Source organism: Primulina tabacum, chromosome 13 (assembly GCF_025594145.1).
Source record: "Primulina tabacum isolate GXHZ01 chromosome 13, ASM2559414v2, whole genome shotgun sequence".
Lineage (NCBI taxonomy): Eukaryota > Viridiplantae > Streptophyta > Magnoliopsida > Lamiales > Gesneriaceae > Primulina > Primulina tabacum.
This window is the reverse complement of record NC_134562.1, coordinates 4,749,012-4,764,592: the sequence shown is the minus strand read 5'-3', so window position 1 is coordinate 4,764,592 and position 15,581 is coordinate 4,749,012.

The window sequence follows — 15,581 nt, the reverse complement described above, 5'->3', positions numbered from 1 at the left end:
GGCTGAGCCCGTTTGGGTTGCAGGCCAAAAGGGCTGAGTCCGTTTAGGTTGCGGACCAAGACGGGTCGGGCTTAAATGGGGCGGGCCAGGGTATAATTTTATATTTTTAAGTTTTAAGTTCTAGTATTAAAATTCCGCTATTTATTTGCTAGTCTTTTTTTTATGTTTTTATATCAATTTAAATCAGTCTAGAAATTATTTATATGGTAGTTAAGTACCAGTCATGTTCTCTTTATATACACATGCATTGTACTCTATTCCAGATTTTTTTAAGAATTATGTTATTTAAATATGTTTATAATCAATCATATTGCTTAATTTATTGGTTTCATGTGTATCTGTGCATCTTTACACACGATTTATTTTTATATTATAATAATAAAATAATAATAATAACTAAATCAATATGATATATTTTTCATGTAATTTTTTGCAAATTGCGATTGCACATTAATTTTTTAAAACATAAATCAGTAGTTTCATAAAATATAATTTAATTGTTATAATAATAATAATAATTTTTATTAATTTAGATTTAAAAAATAACTTATTAAGATGTTTTGGATATTTCAACAGAACTTACGTGTTTCTTCTCATATATTTTAAATGTAATGATATACTAAATTTATTAGCATTTTTTTATTAAAAAAATAAACGGGTCGGCCCGTATAACCCGCGACTCAAGGTGGGTTGGGTTGGCCATTTAGAGGCCCGCCACTGGCCCGCCCCGCCAGCCCGTTTTGACATGTCTACCTATCATGCAATAATTATGAATTAAATGTATAAAATCAATAAACACATGATTTAAATAAAACCCTAGATTTCATGCATTTAGGTACGTAAATCTAAATTTCCTGGACCATACATAACCATAGTTTTGACATCTCATTCTATTGGGAGTACCTCGTTACTTTTAATTCTATCTCACGATTGTCATACTATTTGCCAGGAGTAGCCAGTTCAATAATGATGATGCTCACTCTTTCATCGATGTCTGACATAGACTCCCGGATTTTCATCTTGATACTGTCAAATTGTTGAATAGTAACATACAATTTGTTTTCTTTCATCTGACCGTTGTCTTCACACATTGTATCAGTTTCTCCCAGATATATTTGGTAGTGGAGCACATCTTGACTTTTCTAAAATTGTTCTTTTCTAGTGTTTTATACAATATTTCTTTATCAACATTATCCAGATTTTAATTTTTCTTTTTTTTCATCGGTACACTCCATTCTTGGCTTTTCAATCGTTTGAGGAGCACCGTCATAAATGACAACATCAATTTTTGTTTTCATGATCTTCATTGGTCCGTTTGTGATGACATACACATATCATCATCTTGTGCATCTAAATGAACATGCATCTTGATTTTTAAACAGTCAAAATCCTTTTTGAAGAACATGAGAATCTTATTGAATGAGGCTATTGGAGTTTAATGTTCATATACAAGAATTAACTATCTTTGATACCACATGTTAGGATCGAATATCGATTTATAAGGGGTTGAATAAATAATCTCAGCGAATTCTGAAAATATTTCAGTCAGGATAATAACACTGAAATGTAATTCATGTCGGTTGTGTATCAATAAGCTAACAGTTTATCACTACACAAAAATAGGCTCACTGATTAAGTTTTAACATGCAATGACTTAAGTGTGTGTGATCTGCTAGGCTATCAAATAGAAAGTTAAGGCATAGTAATTGATAAGTGAATAACACAAGTTTTTTTTAGATGTTCGAAAACTTCAATACCTTTAAGTTGTCCATTCTTCTTTACGGAATAATTTCATTAAAATACTTTGACAATTACAAAATTTTGAAAATGTCCACTTCAGCAGGACTTACAACACAATCAAACCGAGATTCTTAGCATATCACACACTTAAATAAATGAGTACTAAGTTCTACCTCCCAGTTACAAGGATTTTGCAAATAAATTTTAAGCACAAAATGATCTTCGATTATCATAATGAACTATTTAGCGTGTGATTGCTATGACTAATTGGGCTTTTGAAAATATCTTTAAATTTCAAAGAATTTTTCTTAGATAGATAGAAAAAGTGAAGCTAGTAATCGACAGTACTTGAGTATGTCTTGACTAATCTATTTATAGACATCGTCTGCAATGGTTGTATTATTGAATCCAAAAACTCATTAAAAATAGAGACATCATTGTGACATATCATTGTTATTTATGACAAATAATATACTTCGGGCAATGCTCATTCTTTGACATTCAATAAAATTAAAAAATTGTTATGTGAGATCTTATCACTACAAAAAAAATGACTTTTCGCAACGCGCAAATACTCTTTCCGCGGCGCACATTGCACACTGCGAAGTTGTAAGCTGTAGATATTACTTTCCGCAGCGTACTTTTAATGCACGCCGTTATTTCTGTCAAGTGCAACAATATTAACAGCGCACATATTGATGCACGCCGTTAAAAGTAATATTCGCAGCGTGCTTTTAATGCACGCTGTTGATGATGTGCTGCGGAAAATCATTTTTCTTGTAGTGTATCCAATCATTAGCCCTAATTTATTCTTCATGAATGATGAACATATGTTCAGAGAATGTACATTGTTTAGACTAACTGATCTACTAAAGTATATTGTTCTGCCAGTTATCGTTTGATCAACTCGGCTTCTGTCAACGACCCTTTTCTATCAACTTGCCTATTATCAGTGACATTTTTGCCTTCAAACAGTGAACTGATACTTTTGTTAAGGAAACATATAAGCATGAGTAATCAAATATATTTTTAATTCAGTTCGGTTAGGCGTTATATTATCAATAAGATCAGCAATCTTGTTAAATCACAAAAAAAAAAAATTTCTTACAGTAAAGTAAGAAAATAATTTATGTTCAAGACAAAAAAATCATGATGTTAAAGAAAATTATGAAAATAATTTATGTACACCCGAAATGTAGATATATATGAATAATATACGTACAAGCTAATTTTAACATAATCTCTATATTTTTTTTATTAAAAAGTATTTATGCATTGCAAAGTGGAGGTGCATACGACAAATATGCGTATATTCTATATATATATAGCAAATAGAATATGGCAAATAGATCAATGGTAAAGAATCAGAGCACGTGGATTGTTTTATAAATTAATGAGAAGAAAGATATAAAAGTTTGTTTGTCGTATTTGCAAAGTATTATTTAATTAAATATTTATGTACATGTGGCAAATCAATGTGCCACGTTTTCTTGATTCTTTTGGTGGATAAGAGGGAGGGGTCCCCTCCTTGGCTAACTTTTTCCTTATCTAAAATATTTGTCCCATTGATTCAAATTTTTGTTCACGAGTGGGAATATGCATATATAATTTGCCTTTTCTTCCATCAAATTATGCACCTACCTTATATGATCTTCAGAACAAAAACGTACACACAATAGGCTTGTGAAAGTTGATAAGATTGAATGACTTTAAGTTGTGTTTAAATGGATAAATTTATTCGATTTCAAATTCATCGTTCATATCTTAAACGGTAAAAGAAATGAATATTTTGATAACTAAATTGTTCACTTGCTCACTCTCACGTCCCTATGATCACAACTAAATCTTCGGGTATGCCTATGTTCACACGGACTACGAGGAAATACAAAATCATCTCCAACTTTATAAATCTGATTCGAATATAAATAAATAATTATTTTTTATTTCAGACACGACACCTAAGATATTTTTATCACATATATATCTTGTCAAATTGTGGTCACACAATCACATTTTTTCCATATCAACCAAACATGGTGGTCCTTGTATAATTTTCACATTGATTAATAGAGCCGGCAGAGGGGGACTACCAAAAAATATAAAACATTTTTGTCACAATTTTACACCTATGTGGTCTGTTTATTACTCCTATGCACATGCATATATGCCATTCATGTAGAGCAGAGGACAAAGGTACGTTTTGTCAAAAATATAAAACTAACCCTTTAGAGAAGAGATTATTGTTGCTTTCCTTAAAGACAACAAATGGACAAGATCTAGCAAAATAAGAGTGGTGGTTGTGCTTCTGTCGTATCACTCATTTAAATGAAAATTTATACAAACTCGGGCTATGATTGAGAATTGCCCATCTCCTTTTGACTTGTACAAACAATAATCTTCCAATTTTTTTGTTCTATAATTCGATTTCATTTCATCTTCTGTACTAAATTAACAGAAAGCTAGCTCCATTTACATATTTTAATAAATATTACAAAAAATTCTATAATATTTACATTTTTTATTTATCTAAAAATATTATATAATCGTTTCATAAAATGATGATGTAATTATAAAAATATTTATATATTTTTAGGTAGTATGTAAATTTTTGCATAAATAATTTATTGATTATAATAAATATGTATATATATGTGTTCGCGTGTGTGTAATTTGTGTGTGGGAAGATGATGCAGATATTGCATTTGAAAAATACCTTTTTTTTAATGAGATAAGAGTAGAAACACAATTTAGAAAATGGTCATAATGAGAGGCAAAATTAGTATAAGGGGTAGATTATTTATATAATGGTAGAGAAGAATAGATTTTGAATATAATAAGAGGTCCCGCTTCGATGGGCGGATTTGGATTTCAAATCTTCAGCCCATATCCCGTCCACTCATCTGGCAAGCTGATAGATTTGTGATTTCAAATCAATTGATTTAGCCCACGGATTTGGGCTCTATTTTGCAGCGGCTATGAAATCAACCATCACAACCCATCATTTGAAGTATCTCCCTTTTACTTTTCTCTTCGCCTCTTTTCTTCACGGCAACAAATCCACGGTGGCGTCTCTCATCTCAGACTTTTCTCTCGGCCACTGAAGTAAATCTTCCTTTTTTTTCTACCATTAACACTGATAATATCAAAATTTTACGTCGGGTTTGGTCTGGAGGGCGGGTCTTCAAATCTTCGAAGCTGAGTGGGTCAGGTCAAGAATCTGGGTTCTGTACAAAGAGAAATAGGGTTAGGGGTGCCAGAAAATTTTCCTACATGACCCCTCCGATAGTTAAGTCAGTCCGGAGATTAAACTTAAGGGAGAGAGAAATATGTTAATGCTAAGTGAGCAACAAAATGCGAGTGTGTTAAACCGTGACCAATACCTGGTATTTATAGAAGCAGGAGATGTTATTTACCTTGTTGGAGTAGGGATCTTTCTGAGATAGAATCCTACATGAGATAGGAGACCTCAGACAGTAGGGCACCTTGACCATGGTGGCTAGGAAACTTGATGGCGGCTATGACTCTTAGCTTATCTTGATTAGGTTTGATTGAATCTCGTATTTATTGAGATTTCTTATCTATTACTGAGAATGTCTTGAGATTTCCTAACCTTGTCAGGGCTCGGATTTCCCGGCCCCTTCGTGGGCTCGGGCCTCACGTAAACGGGGTTGGGGAGACTGACCCTATTAGGGGTTCATAATCTCATACCTTTGGATTCCGTTCTAACTGTATGATTGGGCTTGGTAGCGGGGCCCTCGCCTACTAATGGGGCCTTGCTCTTATAGGGCCAGGGCCAACTTTGAGATGGGCTTGGATCCATGAATATGTGGCGATTTTAGGGGGTATCAATAGTATCTCTCCCCTTTGCTCTAAAGAAGCATGAAATTTAGACTAAGAAAATATGGTAAGATCCCAAGCCCTTCTCTTTGTGCTCTTCATTTCTAAGGTGTTTTTATTTGATCCCACGTGGCCTATCGGATGGTTCAGACGTTGATCCGAGTGAAACATAAATGGACGGTCGGGATACTCCGACGGCTCGGCTCCCGGGGCCACCGCACGTCTCCCTAAGAAAATCTGGACTCTTGATCGAACGATTGCCATGAGCCTTTCCGCCGTGTAATAGAAGAACGCTTCCCCTTATTTTCACCCTTATTCTCCCCGAGCTGTTACCCTGCAAAAATTTCCAGAGATTTCCAGACCTGCATGATTCACTCCCGACCTCTAAAACTCCGACCACCCTCAGTAAGTTCACTCACTATTACTAGACCTAAATCTTAAAATGTCTTCCCCAGATAAGTCTCATGTGAAAGAATTACTGGATTATTTAGATGAGAACTTGTCCCGAGCATATGAGCTCGGATCTTCCAGAACCGAACAGGGCACCTCCGAGCCATTGGAAACCCATAGGGAGGAGAGTGAGGAAGAGAGTCCTGAACAACCATGTCCTTCTGAGACCCAGGCTGAGAATTCAAGAAGGATGATGCAATTAAAAGCCGATGAAGTCCGATTGAAAGAATAAGCCGACCCTGGTATGAGGTCTTATTTTCCCACCTAGATCCTGAATTAGGGCCCTCTATTATAGAAGGGTTTGGCATGTCCCGTAAACATAAGATATGCATCCCCAGTCGGACAGATCGAGCCCATCTTCCTCCTTAGGGATACAATACTTTCTATGTTGTCCAAATAGAGATGGGCCATAAGTTCTCTATACCCAAACTCATCCCAACCACCTATAATTACTTCCAAATATGCCCGAGCCAACTAAGCCCTAACTCCATCAGCTCACTGCAGGCCTGAGTTGTTTTATTTAAATTCTTTCAAGTTCTCATTGGGATCAGTAACCTATTCATGGTTTTCAAATAAAGAAATCTGTTCTAGGCTGTTTCTATTTGTCCATCCACCTCGAACTCAAATTTTTTAAAAAGAAGCCGGAATCTAGTAAAGGGTGGCATAATAGATATTTTTTCGTTAAATCCCTTAGGCCATGACACTCTAGTATAGATTGGGTCATATACTTCACTATTCCTGACCCCGTAGCCGAGCCGACCCATGACTTTACTAACCTTTTTTTGGTCATGGCTGTTAAGTTTTTTGTAAAAAGATCGGTTACGGTGCCCGGATACGCAACAGAAGTTTCAAAACAAAATATTTTACATGAAAAATAGAGCACCCACTAGTGTGTGTAGCAAGTACAAAAACACAAAAATGACATTTATAGTGTGTTTAGTAATTTTACCTATCAATCACAGAGATTGATTATTGGCTCAAACTAAGTTGTAAACAACTTAGCTCTTGAAGGTAGACAATCTACAAGCTTCCCTTGAGCACTCCTTGCTCAAATGCTTTCTTTCCTTCAAATTAGTTCAACCACTAACAAGGTAGATCCACTCTAATTTTGTACTAGAAAAATTAGAGCATTTTTCTTTGAGAAGTTTGTACTTTACTCAACAAAAATGAAGAAGAAAAATTGGAGGGAATGGAAGTAAAAATTTCAACCACTATGCTAGGAAGAAAGAGGGAGGAGAAATTTTCTTGGCATGAGCATGCCATGCCTTGAATATTTAAAAATTAGCCTCAAACCCTTCACCTCCCAAGCATGCATTTTATTTGGGCTTGTAACAATTACAAAGCCCTGAACTTTAATTTAAATATCTCAAACAAATTTGAGACCAATTAAACCTTACTTGAATTTACTCAAGCCCACTAGTTTAATAATTATTTCTAATTGGGCTCTACAAAACCAATGTTATTTAATTAATTCAACACTTGAATTAATTTAATTATTTGGACTCTACTAAGTCCACTAGTGTTTAATTAATTCAATACTTGAATTAATTTAACTTAGTCCATAATAATGTTTATGAGAATCACAATTTTCAAATACATTATTTATTTGAGCCATCTTTTAATTTAGGGACACTTCCTCAAATTAAAAGTAACATTGCCCACAATCCTCTTATAGAAGTCATACTTCTATTTTTCTTTGCGCTTATAAACTCCTTTATAAGTCGTTCAATGTGGGATCTAGAAAGTTACCAGTTGTGTGACCCTCAATAGTTCAATGATACAACTAGCCATGGGTTCACATCTCAGTGTGATTCGGGACTAAACATGTCCTCATATAAGCATATCTCAGTTGCTCCATTCTTACTTATCAACTCCTTGATAATAATAACGTCAGAAATCAACTCTGATATTACCCAACCAATCATGTTAAACACCTAGCAGCATCGCTTACATGATTCCCTAGGTATCAAATGATAGTTTCTGTAAGAACCAATCTATTATGGTCAGCATACGGTACAATCCCTTCATCTCATATATTCCCCACCGATTCGACAACTATTGGTATATCGAGAGCTGTCAAAGAATCGATACTATGTGTCATGTTGTAGTTGCATCGATGATGTAATCTATGAAATCCCATTCATAATTACCATCTAAAAGCGGATCGGTTACGGTGCCTAAATACACAACAGAAGTTTCAAAACAAAATTTTTTACAAGAAAAACCGAGCACCCCTACATATAGTGTGTAGCAAATAACATAAAATACAAAAATGACATTCATAGTGTGTTTTGTATTTTACCTATCAATCACAAAAGATTGATGATTGGCTCCAACCAAGTTGTAAACAACTTGGCTCTTGAAAGGTAGACAAATCTACAAGCCTCCTTTGAGCAAACCTTGCTCAAAAATCAAGCTCACCACCAACTAGGAAGATCCCCTCTAATTTTGCACTAGAAAAATTAGAGGATTTTTCTTTTGAGAAGTGTATGCTTTTTTCAACAATTTGAAGAAGCAAAATGTGTGTGAATAATGAGGAAATCTCGGCCATTAGGGGTTGGGAGGAGAGAAGGGAAGATTTTTCTTGGTTCTTGAAAAAGTTAAAATGTATCCCAAAGGCATGCATGGCATTAACTCAAAAGTTTCCTCCAACCATTCACCTCCCAAGCATGCAATTTGTTTGGGCTTGTAACAATTACAAGGTCCATGGACCTTTATTTAAATATCTCAAGTCCACTAGTTGAATAATTATTTCAAATTGGGCTCTACAAGGCCCAATGTTATTTAATTAATTCAACACTTGAATTAATTTAATTTAGTCCATAATAATGTTTATGATAATCACAATTTTCAAATACATTATTTATTTGGCCAACTTTTAATTTAGGAACACTTCCATAAAATAAAAGTTACATTCCACATAATTCTCTTATAGAAGTCATACTTCTATTTTTCTTTGCGCTTATAAACTCCTTTATAAGCTGTTCAACACATTGAACTATTTTCCTTCTCAACGGGATCTAGAAAGCTAGTACTTGTGTGGCCCTCAATAGGTAAATGATACAAATAGCCGTGGATTCACATCTCAATGTGATTCGAGACTAAAAATATCCTTATATGAGAATACCCCAGTTGCTCTATTTTTACTTATCAACTCCTTGATAATAAGAACGTCAGAACTCAAGTCCGATAGTATTCAACCAATCATGTTAAACGACTAGCAGCATCGCTTAAATAATTCCCTAGGTATCAAATGATAGTGCCTGCAAGAACCAATCTATTATGGTTAGCGTACAGTACGGTCCCTTCATCTCATATATCCCGACTGATTCGACAACCATTGGCATATCGAGAGCTGTCAAAGAATCAATACTATGTGTCATGTCATAGTTGCATTGATGGTGTAATATATGAAACTCCTTTCATAATTACCACCAACACTCTGATCAGAGATTTCAAACAACATATACATGAGATCACATAGGATATCCATACCCGAAGGTAAGTGGTGAATCCTCGACTACAATGAATCGACTCCTATATGTTTCGACAAAACACCCAACCTTGCTAGCTGATGACCCCATGAGAGTCGGTAAACAAGTCAAAGTGCAATGCTAGCGCATATAGAGTCTCAATGTTGTCCCGCATCATAAGGACTAAGGTGTACAACCATAAACTAGGACATTTCCACTCGATAAGTGAGAACCACTTAGAAATTTCTTTATGGAAGGTTGTTCAGTGCACTCTACAAGGAGCACCTATCTGCATGATCGGACATCACAATGTCCCCTAGCAATGAAACATGGTACTCACATCGCAGATACTAATCTCAAAGTCGAACGGCCTTTATCCTTCTTAACGACGGCTGAATCGACTAGGAACTGTTTAGAATATATAGTATTGCAAATATGAGTTTCATGATACTCATCACACGAGCATCTCATATTCTTTTTACTATCTACCTCATTCTTATGTAGAGCAATTTTAATGTATTCTATTTCTTCTGGTTGGAGCTCTTTATCTGCTCCTAGTTGGAGCATTATTTCTCAAAACCGTCTAGAATCCTTTATTTTGGGGTTCAGAAGTTTTCTTTCATCACCACGCTTGCTGCGAAACTGGATTGGCAATTTTCTGTAAAATGCCTCTCGTAGTCTCTGGACGATGATTTTGTGATCACAAGGTGTTGTGAACACTAATCTTCGAGTCTCATTTTCTTGCGTATAAGACTTAAACATTTGTAGGAAACTATTTCCTAGCAAAATGTCAGCTCCTGTATCATGAAAATAAATCTATGGTGTTTTTACCTTATACCAAGGCGTTTGTCCAGCACCTCCGATTACAATTTCTTTCATCTTAATCCCTTTACATAAGATTAAGATTCTTCTGGAAAAATCTCTTCCAGCAATTTTTAGCAAATTTTCTTCCGAATTATTTGAAAAAACTCATCTTTTTGCTGTACAGATTCCAGCTCCTGAATCAATATAAGCAGCAAAATATTCTGCCTTATATTGTTCGTATAACATTCCTATTGAAATGTATATCGAGAATGGGTTTGTTGTCATTGGATTTTCCATATCCTATCATCTGCCATAAACTCCATTCCATACTTTAGACAATTCCTAAGTTTGTGTTCCTCGAGAAACTCTAGTCCAAGAACCAGTTGGTCTGGTTCTTTCCCTATAATTCCTTTGATATGAACCTCCAATTCTCCGATATTAATCATTCCTTGGTAAGTTCTTATCATAGGTTGTTTCAAATAGTTATTGTATTACAAGAAAATTGATTCCTTTGTTTCTTAATATCAAATACTATTTCTACTTCCTTCCACCCTTCTGGGCATCTAAGCTTTCCTATGGTAGAAAAGCTTTTTGGCTCCTGTTGGGTTTCTTGAACAGGTGCTTTTCCCCACCTGTAACTTGTAATTCTATCTCCCTTAAAAGATAGTCTTATTGATTCCAATATAAAACTTTGATTCCTTTGTAGAATCGGTTTGTCTTGTATTTGGATATCTGTTTCCTGTATTAAAGAAAACTCAACTCTTTTTGAATAAATTGCCTGAGCAACGTTTCCAAATATCTCAGGTATTTAATGAACTCATGTATAATAAAAAAACTCTAAATTATGTATATTAGATAGAGCATATGAAATCTGATAGGTAATAGAATATGGTATATTACCTTCTTTCATCAGCCCTTTTTCTTTGAAATTCTGATGTAATGTCAAAGCTCGACTGAAATCTTGATCTGCCAGGTTGTATCTTGGATAGCTTACTCCTACAACCTTTCCTGTGCAGAGATTTCCTGAGATAGTTCCCAGTACTGAATCTTGAAGGTTCCCCATTCTTTTATCGCATATAGCGATATCAATAGGTGAATCTATTTCTTCTTTGAAAGTAGCTTTTATCATAATTTGGATTGCTCCAATATGAATCCAGGACATGGTCTGTGCTACCTCTATCTTGATTTTTTGTAATTTTTCCTTAATTTCTTCAGAAGGAATTAATTGCATCTCCATTCTATTTCCTGTAAGTTCCATCGGGATTGCCATTTCCCTTCTTGAAACTTTATAGATTAGATGATGCTTTCTGTTTCTTAGGCCAAGACTTGCTAAGAACTTTTCTACCTGTCCTGCAGAGAATCCTTGATATCTCTGTAGACTAAGATTTTCTCTCATAATTCTTTGGACCATATTATGAGATATTTTTGTCTGGCTAAAGAATCTAGAAAAATCTTCATGTGTTTCGTGTTGAAACACCTTGTCTTCATTCAGATTCCGATTCAGTTCCATCAGATTCTCCCTGACTCAAGGCTTCTTCTTCTTCATATATACTTTCATATGAGACAATATCCTCAAATCGGTATACCTGAATAAGATCTTGGTAATAAACTGCTTCTTCAATATCCAAGGTTAGATCGAAGTGTTTAATACCTCTTTTTCATTTTATGGACAATTGGTTGAGATATGACCTCTTGCTCCACATGTCCAGCAATTACAATCTTTAAAACTTTCATTAGCTCGAGTATGAACTCTTCTAAAAGTTTTCTTTGTAGGTGTTCTTCATGTGCTTCGAGAGGTATTTGATGCTTGGGATGATATCCTACTTCTTGAGGGTCCACTTCTTTGTCTAGATTTATAAGATCTGACTTTTTGTCTAGACTAAACTGTTCTTGGTTTCCAAGAACTTCTTCCACTTCGAGAATCAAAATGAGTCCTAAAACTTTTCCTCTTATGCTTCTGTGGTTTACTTCCAATAGTTGTTGGGAGATCATTTTCTTTACAACACAAATGAGTTCTTTTATTGATACCCCTTAAGCGTTTGTAATTCTTTTGTAATGCTGCCATATGACACCATTCTGCCAATTTTCCTTTAAAAAAAGAGGCTTTTCGTGCCAACGTATCAGGATTGCCAGTGACATATTCCCTTATAAGAATTTCTCTCCAAGGACTCGGCATTTTGCCGAAGAAAAGCTGCATGGCTATATTTTCTTCGACCCCTGAATTCCATATATATTTAGTGAATAACATAACATATTCATCCACTAAATGTAGAGCCCAAAATCAGTACACGTAAAACTCATGCATTTATTTAAGTTTAAAATGATTTTTAACGGTGCATGACCTACGATTTGCATTATTTTAAATTATTTATGTTTATTGATACACGTTAAAATATTTTCTTGAGTTTCATGTTTTAGACGATTATTTGATGTGGGATCGAGGAAAAGAGACTAGCGACGAGTTTGGTGATTTTAAAATGCGGTATTTTATTTTAAGTTAGGAATGAGACATTTTAAATGATTTATTTAGTTGTAAGCATTGTTATAGCCTAATTTAATTATTATGTGATTTTATGACTCTAAACTTTTAAAGACTTGTCACATGTGCCTTTATTTTAATTAGGGGAGTTTTTGGAAAATTAGTGTGGGAATTATATTTTATTAGCATGTTAATTATTAATTAAGCAATTTATTTTCCTTAATTAAAACCCCTAATCCCCTCCTCACTATCAAAACTCATGCACACACCCACATTTACACACACACACTTCGGTTATCACAAAACACACACATACACATTTCAATTCATAATTTGTTATAAGAAGACCTAGGGGTCTAAAATCAAGAGCAGTCGCCCCCTTTCCCTTCAATTTTCTAGCAAGTTTTCGTCATTTTTCTTCAAGAAAATCGTGCCACGTTCGTCCCACATCAACCCTCGCATCTTTCCCGCTTCGGTGTCGTCGTTTCGGTAACTTTAAATATCAAAAGGCATGTATAATCTATTGTTTCTGCATTGATCTCGTTATATTATGTGTTGTGGTGTTTATTATGTGTAAATATTCATGTATGTTGTACAAAGTTTGAGCAAAAATTGGTTGGATCGATTTTGAAACGATTTTAGATCTGGAAACTCAAAAATTGCTGTCATTTTAAATACAACGACTTTTAGGTCGATTTTTTGGAACAAATTTCAATATATAAAACGTTGAAATTTTTGATACCTTCGATTTGACAATAAATTCGTAATTTTTGGACAAGAAACGAGTGAGTTATGATCGTTTTTGTGGGACTGCTCAAACTGTAATTTTTTGAACATGTGTTCTTGAAGTGTTCTTGAATTTATTATTGCAGGCTTCATTGGGGATCCATGGGTGCTCGCTGCTGCATTTAAGTATGTTGAATATGATGTTGGGATGGTTTTTTGTGTGTCGGTTCGCGTCAATAGGTTCGTTGGGGATCCACGGGTGCTCGCTGCTGCGTTTAAGTATGTTGAATATGATGTTGGGATAGTTTTTGGTGTGTCGGTTCGCATCAATAGGCACTTGATTGCATTAGAAGTCGTAGGATGCGTTTTGGTGTCAAAATATCGTGTTTACGGGTTGTGTTGCATGTTTGGTGTGCATCGTCGTTTGGGACGTTTGTACGGGTTTGAGTCAATGCCATAGTATCCTAGGATGAGTCTCGAGGTGTTGGTTAACAGACCGTATGATTGAGTTAGGAGGAATAAGCCACTAATGTAGTGTTTTTACCCTTGGTTTACCCTTCCCGCAGGTACACGGACCCAATGCTGGACCCTTACACAGGGTCCGTGCCCTTGTTCTTTCGAAATGTGAATTTCCAGTGCCTACCCGGACCCGGACCCTTACACGGGTCCGTGTCCTTCAAAAAAAAAAATTATTTTTTAGGGATTGTTTTGGGGTTTGATGTCATGGTTTAGTACGATGATTAAACGAGGTCAAGTCCTGGGAGATTTAGAACGTCATAAGGAAATTTATCATTTTGGTTGTGAGCATGACTAATACGTCTAAGTAATGAAAGATAAGTGTTTGAACTCATGTTAGTTCATGCAGCAGTGACCTCAAGCGAGATCCAACGAATCACTCAATACAAAGTAAGTATGTTCGACGTGCAAAAGAAAATATTTTAAGTTTTTGAGGTATGCTAAATTTCTTGTGACCAATTATGAACGGGTTTGGAAGCCGGAGAACGTGTCCGGGGACCTCTCCAACTATGAACGGGTCTGGAAGTCGGTGAACGTGGCCGATGACCTCTCCACCCCGGTAAAGCACGATCGGGTTTAGATAAGAATTGGAAAGCGGTAAAGCATGACAAGGGACCAATCCACCCGGTAAAGCATGACCAAAGATCTCATGTATGTGGTAGTGGATTTTCCCTGCCAGCCCAGCACTGTAGTTTAGTCTGATCAGGTGCATTTATGTATGGGTCACTTGCTTTGAAACATATCTCCACGCAAAAATGATGAAGTTTATGCGTGTTCAAGTATGTATGATGGAAGTATGTTTATGAAAAGTTTTACGTTGATGGCACGTGTGAGAACCTGAAATTCCAGCAGTAACTAGCTAGCATTTTGCAGCAGCTAGCAATATCCAGCAGCATCGCAAAATTTCCAGCAGAAGCTAATATTTCAGAAGATGATATTTTTCCAGTAGACAGAATCCAGCAGCAGAAGAGTTTAGTAGCGAGATTCCAACAGATAGCTACTGATTCTACTTATGACTTGTAACTGAAACATTTAACATGGAATAAAGGCTGTTAATGACAGATTATGGCCATTAATTGGGAGGTCAATAGTCAGAATTTTGCCTATAAATAACACCCTTAAATCTCTGAAATGGGTATTACACAAATCTTGAGTTATCACTTGAATTTTCGAGCTAAGAGAGTGCCTATTTTCGAGCAGTAGAAACCAGTAGCAAGAACAAGCAGATTCCAGACTTCAACCGAAACTCCCTAGAAAATTACTGTAAGTGAGCTTATATATAAAGATCTTGAAATCAGTTTGATAATTCCTATTTTGAAGCAAAGTATATGTATTTTTTATTTCTGATCTCTGATTTTTGAAGCACTGAAACCTAGTGAACTAATGGTAGGAATATATATTCTGAAATATTGCTGATTCCTGATTATTGATTACTGGCCTCATCCCTTAGAGGAGAGAACATATAGGGGACTGATATCAGTTTAGCCATGAAATTCACGAACATGCTCAGTGCTTACTTGCTAAATTTTAAGTTCTTATTTCTGAATACTTATTCC